Source organism: Tamandua tetradactyla, chromosome 6 (assembly GCF_023851605.1).
Source record: "Tamandua tetradactyla isolate mTamTet1 chromosome 6, mTamTet1.pri, whole genome shotgun sequence".
Taxonomy (NCBI): Eukaryota; Metazoa; Chordata; class Mammalia; order Pilosa; family Myrmecophagidae; genus Tamandua; species Tamandua tetradactyla.
In genome coordinates, this window is record NC_135332.1 from 147097124 (window position 1) to 147117408 (window position 20285).

The 20285-nt window shown below is 41.9% G+C and overlaps 1 long non-coding RNA gene and 1 pseudogene across 1 annotated transcript; both read right to left on the minus strand.

The window, feature by feature from the left end:
* Positions 1 to 1458: 1458 nt before the first annotated feature.
* Positions 1459 to 6349, minus strand: LOC143686416 (uncharacterized). Its single transcript, XR_013177128.1, has 4 exons — positions 6277 to 6349; positions 5261 to 5357; positions 2425 to 2504; positions 1459 to 1761 (listed from the first exon to the last, which is right to left on the minus strand). It is a non-coding gene; the product is annotated as an uncharacterized LOC143686416 (long non-coding RNA).
* A 10733-nt stretch (positions 6350 to 17082) lies between these two features.
* LOC143686417 (atlastin-2 pseudogene) lies at positions 17083 to 18187 on the minus strand (annotated as a pseudogene).
* Between the last annotated feature and the right edge of the window lie 2098 nt (positions 18188 to 20285).

Below are 20285 nucleotides of genomic sequence, written 5' to 3' on the forward strand. Positions count from 1 at the left end.
CACTGCAGTTGTAATTAAGTTGAGTTCATACTGGATTAGTGTGGGTCCTAAATCCAATTTGACTGGTGTCCTTATAAGTAGAAGGAAATTTGGACACAGAGATATAGACACACAGGGAGGAGATCGCTTTGAAGATGCAGCAAAAACTGTAGTGATGTATTGACAAGGCAAGGAACACTAAGAACTGCGGGCAACCTCCTGAAACTCGAAGAGGCAAGGAAGGATATTGCCTTAGAGATTTCAGAGGGAGCATGGCCCTGCCAATGACTAGATTTTGGACTTTTAGCTTCCAGAACCGTTACCAGACAAAGGTCGTGGATTCTCTTGCCCGACGTGCTCAATATCCAATTCTTGAGACACCGGGGTTTCAAAGAGTTTATTACTAGGCATGTAGTAGAGAGCAGATGGCCTAGCAGCCCAAAACCTGTCTCCCTGTGTTTAGGGAGTTCAAGGCTTTTAAGGATTTTAGCAAGTGAAGAGGAGGTCATTTCAGATAGCAAGTTCAAAGCATAAAAGGAGCTGGTGTTATTGTCATTTCAATAGGAGAACATAAACTGAAAGGAGGGGAAACAGAACTATCACTTCAATACTAAAGGTGTAAGCCCAGAGGAAGGGAGACAAGTTATCTTTCAATGGCAGAGTCTAGCTGATACAAATGTCCATGGCTAATGCTAGTTAATGGCTGACTTCAAATTCTTCAATAGCATTAGGGCCTTTGCCTTATAAGAAAATGACCAGATAAAGGGCCTAACAAGTCTTAGTCACAAAGGCACACGAGAAAGGCTTTTACAATCATTTCAGATATCAGGGCAGCTGAATTATAGCTTAGAGAATCTCAGGTATTTCCCCTCTGTCTACTCCAATATCCCAGAAAGCAAAAAGGAATATGATTCAGTAATCAAAATCATCCATTCAATCCTCGTTTCTCAATCACACAACTGTGAAGGAATAGATTTCTCTTGTTTTAAGTCACCTTAGGCGCTTTGTTACAGCAGCCCTAGGAGACGAATACATTTGCCTTCTGTACAGGTTACGTCCAATGATTAGAGGAAATTCCTAGTTTCCACACACTTCTGGTTCCAGGAACTGGGAAGACTGGGAGTAGTGGGGGATTAAAGTAACAGAACTCATCACCCAGCCCAGCCCACCGGGAACATGAGTGGGTCCTGGACACCCTGGAAAAGCTTCTGAGAGAATAAGTTGGGTCCTAGGCTTCTAGGAATCCCAGCCAAGGAAAAGGGGATGGGAAGGTAACAGAAACATTAATGATCACCAGGCCCAGCCAGATCAGGGCTGCCAGACACCCTTTCTGATCTAGACCAGGGTCAGAAATTCTCTTTCTACAAACTGCCAGATCCATCCAGCTCTGAAGTCAAAGCTGCATCAAAGGTTAACTGAAGTTCATACCACTCACTGGCAGAAAGAAAGGTCAGCAAGGAGTCGAGAAATGATGTTGTTGTTTCTTTAAACACATTAAAATAAATGCCTTCCACGCCTAGCACGTTGGGTTTACAAGGCTTGGTCCTTTCTGTGACACCAAGGAGGGTGGATAACAGGGGAGGATTGTTCCAGTTCAGTGCTCGGCCGAGAGGCGGGGGTAGGCCAGCCCTGGGATGCAGCGGTCACAGGCAACAGGGCCCCAGGGCACCAAGGAGATTCCGAGTCCTGCCCCCTCTTTCAGGACCCTCACTTTCCAAGGCAGGATGGCTGCTTTGTTCTTCTGCCAACAGAACCCTAGGTCTTTGATAATTTCTGATTCCTCTAGAATTTAAAGAAAAAAAAATACACTTAAAAAATTATATATATGAATCTTCCTGCAGCAACTTAAACTTATGTCTACATTTTCTTTCTTCTGTGAATGGAGGTTGTGGCCTGTCATCCTGGCTAACGGGAAGTGCCTGACATGAGTTCTCATTTCCCTAGAGTCTCTTCTACTCCACAATAATCCCAATTTCTGGGTGGGCCACGGTGGTTCAGCAGGCAGGAATGCTTGCCTGCGATGCCAGAGGACCTGGGTTTGATTCCCGGTGCCTGCCCAGGTTAAAAAAAAAAAAAAAAAAAAAGAAGAAGAATCCCGATTTCTCCAGGTCTCAGCTTCTAGCTGTTTGGGGGACATATGAGCCTCACTCTTACTCTGACAAGAAGCTAGCTTGGGCTGACTAGGGGAGTAAGACACTTCCCAAGCTGCCCACATTCCCAGGGTTATTTATTAAAAAAAAAAAATTCTATTTATTTATAAAAATAAATTTTTATTGTGAAATATAACATATATACAGAGAAGCAATACATTTCAAAAGTACATTTTAACAAGTAGTTCTAGAACAGACTTCAACGTTTGGTATGGGTTACAGCCCTGTACTATGGCTAGGCCACATCTGAGGGGCCCCCACCCCGAGCTCTGGCCCAAAGCCCAGCAAAGGCCACCTGCAGTCCAGTGCTTCTCTCCAACAAACTGCCAGGTCAATTTCAGCTTTTTCCTTCTAGCTGTTCCAAGACACTGGAGACTAAAAAGAAATATCAATACAATAATTCAGTAGTCATAATAATTTGTTAAATCCTGTCTTCTCTGTTATAACCCCTCCTTTCCTTTGATCTTTCTCCCAGTATTTAGGGATATTTGGGTTATTCCCATTTTAACTGTTTTCATGTTGACAAAGGGTGTTGACAACATGGGATGGGGGGATGGAACTGGTTGATGGTCCTGGAGAGGCCAGTACCTTAGGGTTTCAGGACTTATCTGGCCTAGGAACCATCTGAAGTTTTTAAGTTTCTGAAAAGTAAAGTTAGTGCATGCAACTCCTGAAGCATCTCAGATTGAGCCCTGAGTATTCTTTAGGGTTAACAGGAATAACATTGACTGGGGCTTGGCAAACCTTGGCAATTAACAATATCTAGCTGAAGCTTGCCAAAGAGTAGCCTCTAGTATTCTAGAGCCTCTAGACTCGATCTCTCAGCCACTGATACCTTATTCTGTTACATTTCTTTCTGCCCTTTTGGTCAGGAAGGTGTTGTTGATCCCACAGTGCCAGGGAAGGCTCATCTCTGGGAACCATGTCCCACATAGGGAGGAGGGCAATGATTTTACTTGCGGAAGTGGGCTTAGAGAGAGAGAGGCCACACCTAAGCGACAACAGAGGTTCTCTAGAAGTAGCTCAGGCACAATTATAAATAGGCTTAGCTTCTCTGCTACAGAAATAAGTTTCATAATGCAAGCCTCAAGATCAAGGGCTTGACCTATTTACTTGGGGGTCCCTAGTGTTTGAGAGAGTATCTGGGCTTTCTCAGATGGGAAAGTTTAAGAGTTCCATATTTTTTCTCCTATCCCTCAAGGGACTTTGCTGATATTTTAGAATTATCTGCCCAACATACTCTGGGTTATATCAGGTATTTCACTAAGCTGTACAGAATTACAAGCCCTCATTCCCATTCTGGGCTCCGTATAATTGGGTTGTCTAAATAAACTATCCAGCCAGTTGAGTTAGATTATGTGCTAGAGAAAATTTAGATTTTGGACAAAATTAAATTCTCTTCCTATGTTCTCATATAGTAGGTGAAGTTCTAAAATACAGACACTGTCATCCTTTACCCTATATTCTGATTTTCCTTAGTCCCAGGGTTATCTTTAAAATTATATGTTACTGACACACACAGCTTGTAGTATATAATCATTTTTAGACCTCATACTTGCACTCTAGAAGAGGAGATGAAGCCTGTGTAAAAATATCAGCCTTACACAGCAAAATCTGGCACAAGGCATTTGAGCGGAATTGCCCAAGGACTGCAAGAAAAGCAGAGATGATAAAGACGTAAAGATTTCATCTCCAGATTGTGAGCGACTTGAGGCAGGGCCTTGGCTGTTCAGCTGTTAATCCCGGGTGCACGGGTTGGATACTGGATGAGAGAGACTGGAGGCAGGAGAGCAGTGAGGGGTATGGGAGAGATGGGGGAGCCAGGTGTTCTCCCAATGCATGTTCTCCTCCTCTTCTAGAGCAATAGTTGAGCTGGATGCATGGACTCTAAACTAATTTTTCAAAATCGCTTGTGGTCAATAGGATGCAGAGTCCATCCACAATATACAATTACTGGCCCACAATAGCATGGGTGCTTCACTTTTCTTTCAATTGTTTTTCTTGTTTCCTACAACCTATTTAGAAACCACCTGTGTTAGTTAGATTCAGTTGTCAACTTGGCCAGGTGAGCATACCTAGTCTTGTTGCTGCGGACATAAGCCAATGGTATGTGAACCTCATCTGTTGCCAATTACATCTGCAGTCAGCTAGGAGGCGTGTCTGCTGTAATGAGTGACGTTTGACTTAATTGACTGGTGCTTAAATGAGAGATTGCAAGGTAGCACTGCTAAGCAGCTCAGCATTTCTCATCTCAGCACTAGCAGCTCAGCCCAGGCCTTTGGAGATGCAGAAAGAAGTCACTCCGGGGAAAGTTGTTGGAACCCAGGGGCCTGGAGAGAAGACCAGCAGAGACCATCCTGTGCCTTCCACGTAAGAAAGAACCTCAGTGGAAAGTTAGCTGCCTTTCCTCTGAAGAACCAACAAAATAAATCCCCTTTTATTAAAAGGCAATCCATCTCTGGTGTGTTGCATCCCGGCAGCTAGCAAACTAGAACACCACTCATTTCAAAAAGTGTATTAGAAAAATTCTTTAAAATAATTTGAATAGAGAACCTTGGAGATCCGTACCTCAGACACCCTAGAAAACTTTATTCAAATTTATTCTGCTCACCAGACTCAAGAACCTAATCTAATCCATTTCCCCCCCAGGCTAACTTCCAAAACAGCAACAACAACAAAACCCTGGCTATTTGCCTTTTCAGTAATTGTTCTAGTTTTTAGTAGAATTTAAAACTTGTGTGTGGGGGTGGTGGTGGTAGAATAGAGCTCTAATTACATTGTGCGCATTTAACAGACTTCCTAATCCAATTCCGAGTTAGAATGATTTTGAACGTGGGGAGGGTTAATCACAGTAGCTTTCTGAGTCTGAAAGAGATATGTTTAAGATTCTAAATGGATGAGAATCACAAAGTTATCCAGACTCACAGTTTGCCATGAAACCAGAAGGGAAAAGAATTAATGGACAAAAAAAAACAAGAAAAAAATCCACTAGGGGAACCTAGCTCAAGTGAGCCACCTGCCAGGCAAAATCAGTGCGCTCAAGGAAGCCAGCGAGCTGGCTGGCAGAGGAGTCAACAGTCCCCTCGTTCACCGGTGGTACCCTTTCCTTCCCTCTTTAAAAGTCAACTCACCAACTGGTCAGCAGGAAACAGGCGACGTTCCCAAAGGCTGGCCCTCACCATGTTCCTCCCCAAAGGGTTTAACTCCAGAGCAGTTTTCTCTCCAAGTCTGGGTAGAAGACCACATAGCCCCAGCCCCAGCCCATTATAATCACCTGAAGCTCTTGTTAATAGGCAGATGCTTTTTTCCCATTCCAGCCTCGCTCAGTCAGAATCTCTGGGGCTGGGGTCAACATTTTTAACATGCTCTCCAGGGATTTAGGTATAAACTAAAAGGTAAGAACCACTAGATTGGAAGCAACTTGAAAATAGGAATGTTGTAATGTCCACTGTTGTCTTCCTAGAGCCTGCCCTGTGGTCTATGACTGGTAGTTATGTTGGTCTGATTAGTTACTACTTCACAAGCGGAGGAGGGAAAGAACACATTCCACAGGCAACCTGGCCTCCATTTGGGATGGGGTGGAAGGTTAGCTCACAGAGGAAGGTCTCCTGGAGAGCTCAAGCCTACCCAAGCCAGGGCAAAGCCTCCTAGACACTCCTGCTCAGGGCCTGGCGTCTCACCACCTGCCCCTTTGACCTCCCTTTGCCCTGTACTATGGCTAGGCCACATCTGAGGGGCCCCCACCCTGAGTTCTGGCCCAAAGCCCAGCAAAGGCCACCTGCAGTCCAGTGCTTCTCTCCAACAAACTGCCAGGTCAATCAAGTTCGGCTGTCAGGATTGGAATATGACTGGGCTAGGAACCAACATCAGGACTCTTGCAGACAGCTACACACTCCATGCCAGGAGGGTGGTGCTAGAGGGCGGGTCCAAGAAAGGCCAGTTAAATGGCACAAGGACTCCATTTATCCTTCCCAGGAGGAATCAGTTATCTTTCCTGGGCTGGCTCTAGTCTGTTAAAGCAGCATAGCCTCTGGACTTCTCCCCTCACAGTCCCTGAATTCTGACCTGTAGGCCTTCTCTGTCTTCCACAGAATCTTACCCAGTACCTCCTACTCCCCACCCACCACCAGAACACTGAGTTCTAAACCTTCCAAACTCATGCAGTTATCTGATGCAGTCACACTGCCTCACATTTGCAGGGTGTAGTTAACTTTTAATGTGCCTTCATTTCTCTGATCCCTGTTATCTCATTTTGTCATCCTAGCAAGCTTGCCCAGAAGTCCAGAGGTATTGTTACACCATCTGACAGCACAGGAGGCAGAGCATGTGCTCAAGGTCCCACGCCTACAAAATGACAGAGCCAGTGCCAGGACTAAGGTCAACTGAGTGGTCAGTTGCCTTTGCTCAGGGCTGAACCCCTCAGACCTGGGAGAAGACAGCCGGCTACATGGTTCTCAAACTTGACTGTGCAGATGACTCACCTGGGAGCCTATTTCCAAATAGAGCCTCAGGATCCCCTTGGACCACTCAATAGGTTCAGTGCTCCTAGAAACTGCACTTTAAATAAGCATCTCTAAATGACGTGAACAGAGCAACAGGCATTTTAGCATACTCCCTCTAGAGACCCCACCACTTTTTGTGGTCTGACAAAAGCGAATAATTTTTCTGATAAGAATTCAAGAACCCTTAGAAAGGACATTTGTACCAACAGGGCTTTTATTTGGGAAATAATTAACTATCTCAAATCTTTCAGACCATGGGCCTGATTTGCATTTGGGCCTCCTTAGGAGTGATTAGCTGGCTCAGAGAAGATAAATACACCCTAAAACACTCAGCCCAGGTCTGCCAGGCCTGTTGGCGGTGCTCAGCAAGTGTTTATTTTTTTCCTTCATCTCTTCAATGCCAGCAGCCTTTGGCTGTATATTTTGTGCATTTTTTTGCTTTGAGCTGTTTTTTTCCCCTATTATTTATTTTTATTCCATATGTTCTACTTGTCTGTTGACAAGGTAAATAAAAGGAGCATCAGACACAAGGTTTTCACAATCACACAGTCACATTGTGAAAGCTATATCATTGTTCAATCATCCTCAATAAACATGGTTACTGGAACACAGCTCTACATTTTCAGGCAGTTCCCTCCAGCCTCTCCATTACATCTTGAATAACAAGGTGATATCTACTTAATGTGTAAGAATAACCTCCAGGATAACCTCTCCTTTCTGTTTGGAATCTCTCAGCCATTGACACTTTGTCTCATTTCACTCATTCCCCTTTTCATCGAGAAGGTTTTCTCAATCCCTTGATGCTGAGTCTCAGCTCATTCTAGGATTTCTGTCCCGCGTTGCCAGGAAGGTCCACAGCCCTGGGAGTCATGTCCCACGTAGACAGGGGGAGAGTGGTGAGTTTGCTTACTGTGTTGGCTGGAGAGAGAGGCCACATCTGAGCAGCAAAAGAGGCTCTCTTGGGGGTGACTCTTAGGCCTAAATTTTAAGTAGACTTGACCTATTCTTTGTGGGATTAAGTTTCATATGAACAAACCCCAAGTCTGGGGGCTCAGCCTATAGCTTTGGTTGTCCACACTGATTGTGAGAATATCAAGAATTCAACTTGGGGAAGTTGAATTTTCCCTCATTCTCACCATTTCCCAAAGGGGACTTTGCAAATACTTTCCCACTCACTGATCAACTCACTCTGGGATTCATCAGGGCATCACTCTGGACAAACCAACAAAATCTCATGTCCTACCCAAGGTTCCATGAACTTATGTTATTCAACCAAGCTATCTACATAAGTTATAGTAGGAAATGCACTAGTCAAAATATAAATTTTGTACCAAATAAACATTATTTGCTTTAGTCTCACATATAAGTTGAAATTTTAAAATATTAATTACCATCTATTTTCAGCACCCTGCAGTAATGACATTCCTTTGTTCTTCCTCATGCAAAAGCATTTTTTAAATTTGTACATTTAGTCACTATCATTATATACTCTAAGCCTTCCTAGATTATACCATCTTCGAGCTGTTTTTATTTATTTATTTTAAACACCTTTCCTTGTCACAATTTTTCTGTCTCTTTATACTCTGTATCCTGAAAGCTTGACCTTTTCTTGCTCGCACCAAGGCTTCCTTAGTTGGGGACTGATCCTTCCGCTGATTGGGAAGCCTTGGGGGCTTATACTGGAGCAGTTTGTTCCCAGTTGCAGCCCATTTGGATATTGCCACCATCCCCATAGCAAAACGGTTCCTAAACGGGCCCTGCCGCCCTCCATTCCAAGGCACCTGTGGTTTCTGCACTTACTGTGTCCCCTGCATGAATATTCCTAGGGGTGGGGAGGTGCAGAGTGCTGGCTCCAAGCCTGCACCATCCCACAGGCCTGTTCCTACATAAGAGGTGGACAAGATGATAGCTACAGAATGTGAAGGAAGACTCGTCAGCTCTGACCCATGTCTCCTAGGCCTCCCTGGATTTACAGAGGTCTTGGTGAGGTGAGGTTTTGACAGTTTGCAATCAATTTTCTTTTTCAGGTGGAGTGCTACAGTGTTCTAGAAAAAATCGTTATTAAAATGTTTCATTTAACATGTCTATTTTGCTCACATCTAGTCTCTTGACAATTTTTGCATAACATTTTCTAGTTATAAAAATGCATGTTCACTTATTTAGAAAATCCCATAAATGCATAAAATATGAAAAGAAAATCCCCTGTGGTTCAACCTCCCAAAGTTGAACCAAAGACTAATAGAAAAGTCTTTTCTGTTAACATTCTGTTGAATATAATTCCATTTTTATGTACATAGAATTAAAAAAAACATATTTGGGGTCATGCTATTTCATAATTCTTTTTTTTCACTTAATATTTCATAGAAATTTCTTCAAGTCTTCTAAATATCTTCTTCTACAGCATGATTTTTTTAAAAAAAGGCCCCATACTATTGCACCATTTGGACGTACCGTAATTTACTTAATTATCCTCTTAGACTTGGACCTGCAGAAGAGTGAACCCTCTTCCATCCTCTTCCCATGTTTAAAGACTCCCAAATGAGACAAAACCTCCAGAGGGTTTGAAAAGAGCGCTCCTTTTCCCAGGCTTCCTTGCAGCTTGATTCTGGGCACACATCCTGAACTGTGCCTGACTTTCAATCGAAAGGATGTAAAAAAAAGCAGGGACTGCAAGGCCTCCAATCGGGTGAAGGAGATGTAGGGCAGGCAGCTGCATCAGGTTCCAGAGCCCTGGTGTCCTGCGGAGCTGGCAGTACCAGCTGCAGGGTCTGTACCCAGCGGCTGTCTTCATTATCTTCCTTAGACGTCCTGCAGTTCCTTCTGAGTCTTGTTCCAAGCCTCCACGACTGCTTCCCTGATTTTCCCAGGGATGCTATGAGCAATCTAGGATCCTTTAAAAATATTCCCCCTCGCCTATTTTTTGTTTTTTAGCTTAAAATAGCCAGACTCAGTTTCTGATGCCTGTAACAAAGAACCTTACCGATAAAAAATATTCAAGTTGTTTTCAACATTTGTCATTTTAAATAAGGTCATGGCCAACATCATTGGACAAACTTTTTTGTGCATATCCTTTGTATTTCCTTAGGATAAATTCCTGGAAATGGAATCCTTGAAATAAAATATGAGCATTTTCCAGGATCTTGATAAATATCGCCAAATTGTGCTCCAGAAAACCAGAAATTGTCAGTGTCTTTTTATTGTGGTTCTGTTTTTTAAGGTGATATTTTTTGTGTTTCTTACTTTCCTATTTTTCAGTCATTCATCCAACAAACATGAATACCTCCTATGTGTCAAGAACTGTGCATGACCCTGGAAAAACTAGTATTTATTGAATTAATTATAGTATGAAGCAAAAACAAAATATATAGCAGAAGGGCAGGGATTTACGGTGTCTTGATAAATAGCTCCTCTCTTCCCAGCCTGAGTTCTCAGCCAAATGAGAAGACAAAGGAGTAAGGCATTTGAGGGGCCTATTAACTTGATGTTATAGAATCTGGCTTACATCTGCAGGCAAATGGGCCCCCTAATTCTGAACCCCAAAGCAAATCAAGCTTGCCTACCCAGCTGCAGCAGCAGAACTTGTGCTCCTTAAAGAAAACTAATGCCCCAGAGAAAACACAGAGGAAGAACCTGGGTTTCACACGTTCATTTTCACCTTCCAGATTGCCCAACTACACAGGGCCTCACCTCCTTCCTTGGGAGTCAGGTGGCAGAGGGCCGTCAGCAGCAGATATTAGCCAGTGGGGCTATCCTGACATGGAAGGAAGTACCAAGAATGACCTTGGAAGCCATATTTTGGGGCCAGGGGAGTCACATCACAAGCTGGAATGAACCCGGGTTCCTGAATCGCTGCTGGAGGGAGCTGCCTGAGCAGGAATACCTGTGGGGGAGACACTTAAATCTCTAGACTGTTACAGAGGCTAAGGTTACTTCACTTCACCCCCCACTCCCCCAAAGTAATAAATTGACATTCTGGCTTGCACAGCAGTCTTGTGGAATTTACTAACTCTACTATGTCACTGAGAGATTAATGCACTGAAAAATCCTGTTTTCAGAACTGGGAAGCTGAGAATCAGAGTTCAGTCCTTGCCAAAACAAAACAACACAAAACTGAGGAGCAGGGGCCTTGCCTGCACTTAGCCAATAGCTGCTGGGTTTTACCCATCAGTAGAGATCACCCCCCACCCCATCCGCGCCTGTTCAGGCAGCCAGGCCTGTAGAGGAGGGAGCGCAGCGGGCTTGAAGGCACCGGGGAGCCCGGGCTGCCTCTCCCGTTTCCGCCCGCGATAGGCGTCCTTCCCTCCAAAAGGACTGCCCTGGGAAAGCAGGAGCAGGCTGGCTGCGAGGGAGGGCGGAAGGGCAGGCTCTGTCAAAAAGGCGGAAGAATGAGTCCAGAGGCACCGATATGGACCTCAGGGAGCACACGGCGCTGCAAGGCGCTCTAGGCGTGTCCTCCACCATCACACTGGCCCGGGAGCGCGTCGGAAGCGGCGCTGTCACAGGGTGGGATGAGAGTGCTAGCTGATGGCAAAGGCCTTAGTTCCTCACCGTGCGGACCTTCCCACGGGGCGGCTGGAGTGTCCTCAGAGCAGAGCAGCTGACTTCCCCCAGAGCAAGTGATCAAGCTGGAAGTCAGCCTTTTTTTTTTTTAAATGACCTAGTCTTGGAAGCCACACACCATCATTTCCAAAATATCCTACTGAGTACACAGATTAGCCAGAACAACGTGGGAGGACACTACCCAAGGGCTTGAATAGCAGAGAGCGAAAATCACTGGGGGCCGTCTTGGAAGCCGTCTACTACGTTGATCCATCCCAATTTTGTGACCACTGGAATTAAAGAAAGAAAAATAGACTTTTTTACACAGAGAGTGAAATTACACAGAGAGTGCAGAGCTTCCATATACCCACCCCCTCCCAACACACACAGGCATGCATAATTTTCCCTACTGTTAACATTTGCACTAGTGTGGTACATTTGTTACAATCAATGAACAAATATTATTAAGATTTTATTATTAACTGAAGTCCATAGTGTACATTAAGTTTCACGCTTTATGTGGTGCAGTTCTGTTGTTTTAAAGTTTTTACCATAATAACACATATACAGCATAAAATTTCGCATTTTAACCATTTTGAAATATGCAACTTAGTATATTAATGTTGTGCCACTATCTCCAGCATCCATTACCATTTTTTCCCATATATTTGTTATTTAATTCTTTCAGCAATGTTTTTTTCTATAGTTTTTTTGTTGTTAAATACATTATATACAAAAAAAAAAGAAAAAGCAGTGATTTTCAAAATATACTTCAATAACTAGTTACAGAACAGATTTCAGAGTTTGTTATGGGTTACCATTCCACTATTTCAGGTTTTTCCTTCTAGCTGCTCAAAATACTGGAGGCTAGAAGAAATACTTTTTTCTTTTTTGTGAAAAATAGCATATATATACAAAAACGCAATAAATTTCAAATCATATCACAACAATTAGTTGTAGAACAGATTCCAGAGTTTGGTATGGGTTATAATTCTACCATCTTAGATTTTTACTTCTAGCTGCTCTAAGGTACTGGAGACTAAAAGAAATATCAATATAATGATTCAGTAATCATACTCTTTTGTTAAACCCTACCTTCTCTTGAATAACTCCACCATGACCCTTGATCTTTCTATCCCACTCTTTAGGGTTATTTGGGCTATGGCAATTCTAATTATTTCATGTTGAAAGGGGCTGTTGATAATATGGAATAGGGGGATGGAACTCGCTGATGTTCTGGAGAGGCTGGCTCTTCGGCATTTCAGGACTTATCTGGTCCAGAGACCCATCTGGAAGTTACAGTTTTCTGGAAAGTTACTCTAGTGCATTGAACCTTTGTAGAATCTTATATAACATTCTAATCTTATAAAACACCAATCTTTAGGACTGTCAGGAATGGTTTAGGTTGGGGTTTAGCAAGTTATGATAGGTAGCAATGTCTAACTGAAGCTTGCATACGTGTGACCTCCAGAGTAGCCTGTCGACTCTGTTTGAACTCTCTCAGCCACTGATACCTTATTTGTTCCACTTCTTTTCCCCCTTTTGGTCAGGATGGCATCGTTGATCCCACAGTGCCAAGGCCAGACTCATCCCTGTGAATACCACTATGTTTTGATCACTGTAGCTTTGTAATAAGTTTGAAATCCGGAAATGTGAGTCACAACTTTTTTTTTTTAATTTTTTTTATTAATCAAAAAAAAAGAAAAGAAATTAACACAACATTTAGAAATCATTCCATTCTACACATGCACTCAGTAATTCTTAGTATCATCACATAGATGTATGATCATCATTTCTTAGTACATTTGCATCGATTTAGGAAAAGAACTAGCAAAATAGCAGAAAAAGATATAGAATGTTAATATAGAGAAGAGAATTGAAATAATAATACTAATAAAAATATATATATATAAAAAGGAAAAAGAAAAAAACAAAAACAAAAGATACAAACACACAAACAAACAAACAAAAAACCATATTTCAGGTGCAGCTTCATTCAGTGTTCCAACCTAGTTACATTACACTTAGGTATTATTGTGCTGTCCATTTTTAAGTTTTTGTATCTAGTCCTGTTGCACAGTCTGTATCCCTTCAGCTCCAATTACCCATTATCTTACCCTGTTTCTAACTCCTGCTGGTCTCTGTTACCAATGATATATTCCAAGCTGATTTTCAAATGTCGGTTCACATCAGTGGGACCATACAGTATTTGTCCTTTAGTTTTGGGCTAGACTCACTCAGCATAATGTTCTCTAGGTCCATCCATGTTATTACATGCTTCATAAGTTTATCCTGTCTTAAAGCTTAATATTATAATATTCCATCATATGTATATACCACAGTTTGTTTAGCCACTCGTCTGTTGATGGACATTTTGGCTGTTTCCATCTCTTTGCAATTGTAGATAATGCTGCTATAAACACTGGTGTGCAAATGTCCGTCTGTGTCTTTGCCCTTAAGTCCTTTGAGTAGATACCTAGCAGTGGTATTGCTGGGTCGTAATCCATTCTGCCATTCTATGTCTTTTGATTGGGAAATTCAGTCCATTAACTTTTAGTGTTATTACTGTTTGGATAATATTTTCCTCTACCATTTTGGCTTTTGTATTATATATATCATATCTGATTTTCCTTCTTTCTACACTTTACTCCATACCTCTCTCTTCTGTCTTTTCGTATCTGACTCTAGTGCTCCCTTTAGTATTTCTTGCAGAGCTGGTCTCTTGGTCACAAATTCTCTCAGTGACTTTTTGTCTATAAATATTTTAATTTCTCCTTCATTTTTGAAGGACAATTTTGCTGGATATAGGAGTCTTGGTTGGCAGTTTTTCTCTTTTAGTAATTTAAATATATCATCCCACTGTCTTCTAGCTTCCATGGTTTCTGCTGAGAAATCTACACATAGTCTTATTGGGTTTCCCTTGTATGTGACAGCTTGTTTTTCTCTTGCTGCTTTCAAGATCCTCTCTTTCTCTTTGACCTCTGACATTCTAACTAGTAAATGTCTTGGAGAATGCCTATTTGGGTCTATTCTCTTTGGGGTGCGCTGCACTTCTTGGATCTGTATATTTAGGTCTTTCATAAGAGTTGGGAAATTTTCAGTGATAATTTCTTCCATTAGTTTTTCTCCTCCTTTTCCCTTCTCTTCTCCTTCTGGGACACCCACAACACGTATATTTGTGCGCTTCATATTGTCATTCAGTTCCCTGATTCCCTGCTCAAGTTTTTCCATTCTTTTCCCTATAGTTTCTGTTTCTTTTTGGAATTCAGAAGTTCCATCCTCCAGTTCACTAATTGTAGCTTCTGTCTCTTTAGATCTACCATTGTAGGTATCCATTGTTTTTTCCATTTTTTCTACTTTGTCCTTCACTCCCATAAGTTCTGTGATTTGTTTTTTCAGATTTTCTATTTCTTCTTTTTGTTCAGCCCATGTCTTCTTCATGTCCTCCCTCAATTTATTGATTTGGTTTTTGAAGAGTTTTTCCATTTCTGTTCGTATATTCAGCATTAGTTGTCTCAGCTCCTGTATCTCATCTGAACTATTGGTTTGTTCCTTTGACTGGGCCATATCTTCAATTTTCCGAGCATCATCCATTAATTTCTGCTGGTGTCTGGGCATTTGATCAGATTTCCCTGGGTGTGGGACCCAGCTGGTTGAAAGGTTTTTCTGTGGAATCTCTGGGCTCTGTTTTTCTTTTCCTGCCCAGTAGGTGGCGCTCGTGGCAGTCGTCTGTCTGCGGGGCAGTCAGCCCGGGAAACCGCGCATGGAGGCGGGGGTCGCTGGCCGCCGTGGCTTGGGGGAGTGCCGGTCCAAATTGCCCAGCTGGCCCAAGACGCCAAGCGTGACGGGAGGGCCCCGCTATCCAACGTTCCCAGTCAGACCGGGGAGCCACGTGCATGGAGGGGACCCCAGTTGCCAGCCGCCCCGGCCGTCAAAACGTGCGCCCCTTGGGTATCTCACCGTAGCGGATTCTCCCTGCCCGTTCAGCCGTTCCAGAATGGGGTACGCTGTCTTTTTGGTCTCTGTCGTGACTCCGGGAGCTGTTTCGTATTGTTTCTGTTTCTTTATTTGCTTTTCTGGAGGAGGAACTAAGACCCGCGCGTCTTACTAAGCCGCCATCTTCTCCAGAAGTCGTGAGTCACAACTTTGTTCTTTGTTTTCAAGATGGTTTTGGCTATTTGGGGCCCCTTGTACTTCCATATGCATTTTTTTTTATATGCGACAAATTTTAATTATGTACTGAAAATAAATTAGAGGAAATAACTTTAAAATGCAACAGAGGACGAAGTTTCACAACAAACATTCTCAATGAACTCCCTTGGTGGGGGGTGGGGGAGGAGGGGGTGAGATTGCAGTGCTCAGGGAAGATAAATATCACAAATTCATCAACAACTTCAAATTGTCTATATACTCACACACTGACATGAGCTACAAACATTCCTTCACGGGGACAGTACTTGTTATTAGCCTACCACAGAACTGGATTTTTCCATAAATGACAAAACTTTTAATACAAAATCATATTTATATATTTATAATCCATATACATGCTCTAACTGTGTTGTTAGAAAATACAAGCTACACACTATACATACACTCAACTCATAGCTGTAGGCAACATTTTTGGATGGAATTTATCCCTCAAGAAAATTAACCGCATATTTTATCTACATGAAGGCTAAACCTCAAATAAGGCAGCTCGGTTTCCCACATATGCATCTCCTTTTAGGGCAGGTTTGTAAATTTAAAAAGACAAGACAAATATACACCTTAGAATCACTTTCTTAGCTACAAGAGTTGTCATGGAATTTCTGTGACGTTTCTAATACATTCATTTATGTAATACTGGTATTGAAGGTAATAAAGCAATATATCCTTTAAAGTAGTGGCTCAGTAAAGCTTTATTGTCATTCTGATTTGATTCTTGGTACAGTGATTCATAATTTCTCTAAAAATTAAAATTTCTATGGGACACCCCTAAAGAGACTCTAAATAGATTTATTAAACTATTTACCTGAAATATCCTTTTACATAAAACAGATTTCACTAACGTTAGATTAGATAAAAAGAAAAAAAATTAAAGATGGCAAAAATGTGCATGATAAATTAATGTTCTACAGCCAATCTTCATGTTTTAGAAGCCAATGAAAAGAATGCTTAAAACCAACAATTTTCATACTCTGTGGCAGCCATCTGTGAATCCAGTTATACTAAACTACTTCTACAGTTGACTGTAACTGTTGGTTTATTTATTTGGCTTTTATAAAGGGGATTTATTTAGTTACAAATTTACGGTTTCTCAGACAAAAGGCAACTAGCTTTCATCTGGGTTTCTCTGTCACAGGGAAGGGACATGGTAACATCTGCTGGACTTCTCTCCTGGCTTCAGGGTTCAAACAACTTTTACCCAGGCATTTTCTCTCTGCATCTTCAAACATCTGAGTCTATATCAGCCCTGAGCACTGAGCTGGGTAGGCTGGGCTGTGCTGAGCACCTTTTCTCTCTTCTAACTCTTCCTTTTAAACCTCCAGCTAATGAAACTAAACATCACTCATTGTGGAAGGCACGCCCCTTAGCGAACTATAGAAGTAACCAGCCATAGATGAAATTCACGTGCTGATGATTTATGTTCACAGCAACAGAAGGGTTGGGCATCATTACCTGGCCAAGTGGACACCTGAACCTAATTACTACACTGTCCACTCCTTGTTAACTTGGCAACTATACGTATCATCTTAAACAATACTTAATCTCTGAATAGAAAACAATAACAGACATTTTTTTCACCTAACAATACTCATCTGTCCTGCACGCAATGCACTAAATCAACTTTGGCTTATTTTTATTTGTGTTCTCATTGTACAGCAAGCATGAACAAAAAGGGAAAGCAGAGTCCATGAGGAGATAAACTGTCAGTTTGTCTTTCATCTGGTATGATGAGACACCTGGTCAGTCAGGCCTGCTTTGATAGAGTTGGTTACAGACTGCCTTATCTTTTCCTCCCTCAAATAATCACCCAGGGCCTCCAATACCTGTTCCCACAGTGTTTCAGCAATATCATCAATCATTGTTCCAGTGAACTCCCTAGACCTAGAGTATTGAACAGATGCCCAATTACAAAGAGATATCAGTACTAACCCCTTGCCAATGAAACCAGTCAGTCCTGAGATTATATACATAGCAAACATGACCACAAACGGTGTGACAGGGATACAAGCAGCATAGAAGATATTTTTGCCATCATTGTGCGTTATAAAATTTGCACAGGTTTCTTCAATTTCAGCCTCAAGCTGGTCCTGATAATGACAACAGAAGTCATCTCCATCCATCTTTTTCTTTCAGAATGAAACTGTTTAAGTTGGCGTCCTGGTGATCCAGGTGTTTTCGATCCAGATCTGATGATGCACTCTAAGGCTTGTTCCCACCATATACCTGCCCCATACATTTGCAATAGATATATATCTCTTGCTCCTGTTACTGCAGCAAGATTATTAGCTTCAGCTGTTGCCTGAAGCATGGACTTTGGATGTGGACGTTCCTCTCCTTGTTAAATTTTAATGTGAGCCTTAAAAGTATTCTACAAGATCTCCACAAGTAACGTTAGATCCACTTGTTTCTTTTTCTACTAAATTTTCAGAGGCAAGCAGCAATGAAACCGAATTTCGAAGCTCTCGTTTAAAGTCTTCATCAATATATTCTGAAGCTCTCCATGTTGATTTTGTTTTACCTGCACTCTTTTTTCAAGGAATTGTTTTCCACCTTCCAAGCCATTTGAATGTTCATAAAGATAACTCCAATCTCGAATCAAAAACATTGATGTCTGAAATGGTTTCTGGTAGATTTCTTCTGTTGCAAGCCTGCCATACTCTGTAAATAATTGCAAGTGTTGAAGATCATCTTCTTGAATATTCTGAGACAAATGATAAACCTGGACAGAGCTGGTCATAGTGCTTAGAGCAAACACAGGTGCACAGTTTTGATAGTTTGCGGGCTGTCAAAGGCACTCTAGGTGTTCATTAGCGGCACAGCCACTTTTGTTCCATTAGGTCTGTCAGTTACAAACACTTCATTCTAGACTTGTATGTCAGTTGTTTCTCTCTTGCTACCACCTCACCACGTAAAGGTAGTCGATGGTTCGTTGTTTCTGCCAATCCAACTTTGGAAATCCTTGTTATACATATAGCTAAGCATTAAGTCCAGCAGAAATGATTTCCCTTTATGAAAAGCTCCTGCCATGGAAACCACTAGTATGTTAAGATCCTATATGTGCTTCTACAGCAATATTTGCTCCAAAGCTTCTTCCTCAAGTTCAAAATTATGGCCATCTTCATGAGTAAGATATTGGACATGTTTTTTTCATAACCTCAACAGAGTTGAGCTAGTAGCTCATCTTCATAATTCTCACCTGGGAGGTAGTGGTTGAGACGTGGTTATTCCTGGTGCTTGGTTCACTGGTCCACCTCCAACACTGAGCCCTTGCTGCAGCTGCTGCCTCATCTCCACCTCCACCCCCCACCCCATATGAAGGTAATAATTGGTTTTTCCATTCCTGTGCAGAAGGCTGTTGGAATTTGGATTAGATTGCATTGAATCTATAAATTGCTTTGGGTAGTACTGATATCATAATATTTAGTCCTTCAGTCTATCAACATGTGTTCTAGTTTGCTAGCTGCCAGAATGCAACACACCAGAGATGGATTGGCTTTTAATTAGATTAGGGGATTTATTTTGTTAGTTCTTCAGAGGAAAGGCAGCTAACTTTCAACAGAGGTTCTTTCTTACATGGGAAAGCACAAGGTAGTCTCTGCTGGCCTTCTCTCCAGGCCTCTGGGTTCCAACAACTTTCCCTGGGGTGATTTCTCTCTGCATCTCGAAAGGCCTGGGCTGAGCTGCAAGTGCTGAGATGAGGTATGCCGAGCTGCGAGGGCTGTGCTACCTTGTGCTCTCTCATTTTAGCACCAGCCAATTAAGTCAAACATCATTCATTGCAGCAGGCCCGCCTCCTAGCCAACTGCAGATGTAAATCAGCAACAGATGAGGTTCACATACCGTTGGCTCATGTCCGCAGCAACAAAAGGAGGTGCATTCACCTGGCCAAGTTGACAACTGAATCTAACTACCACAACATGGAACATCTTTTCCTTTATTTAGGTCTTCTTTAATTTCTTTCAGCAATACTTTGTAGTTTTCCATGTGCAAGTCCTTTACATCCCTCATTAAATGTATCCCTAGATACGTGATTCTTTCTGTGGCTATTGTAAATGGAATTGTGCTCTTGAATTTCTTTTCAGATTGTTTATGGCTTATATATAGAAACATCACTGACTTTTCCATGTTGGTCTTCTACCCCACCAGTTTGCTAAGTTCATTCTATTAGCTCTAGTAGCTTTCTTGTAGAATCTTTGGGATTTTCTATATATAGAAAATCTGTGAAAGGGGAAATTTTACTTCTTCTTTTCCAACTTGGGTGCTCTTTTATTTCTCTTATTTGCCTAATTGTTCTGCCTAGAACTTCCTCTACAAATGGTGAGACCACTTGGAATCTGACCTTCTTTCCTAACATGGACCACATCATGACAATTTCTGTACTAACATCAGGTTGCTAACTCCACCTATAGAGGTCATTTCTTCCTTTCTTTCCTTTTTTTTTTTTTTTTTTTTTTTTGTTGTTAGATCTGAGCTGTAACAATGTAATACCCACCACTGTTATTTGGGTAGCCCTCCTGGTGTTTCTTTCACAATTTTTAAATCAAATTCTAACTTGGGGTTCAGGTTAGATGAGGAGTTATAATCTCCATTTTACAGATAATGAAACAGAGCCATGGAATAGTTAAATTGCTTATCTTGTGATGACAGCCTGCCAGTGTGGAGCTGATACCATCACCCAGGCCCCATGAACCCAGGAGGAAGATGGTTCACAAAGCCACCAGGTTTTACTTTTCCTTGTAGTAGTAAATGCTCAATGCCTGTATTTATCCTTGCAATGAGACTGTGCAAACTAAAGGGGTGCCTTTTTGAAACCAATATTCAAAGCTTAGATAATCTGATCAGAGAAATAGAAAACTGCTTCTACCAAAGGCTACTGCTGGGTCAGCCTCTCTTTATTTCATGTTAG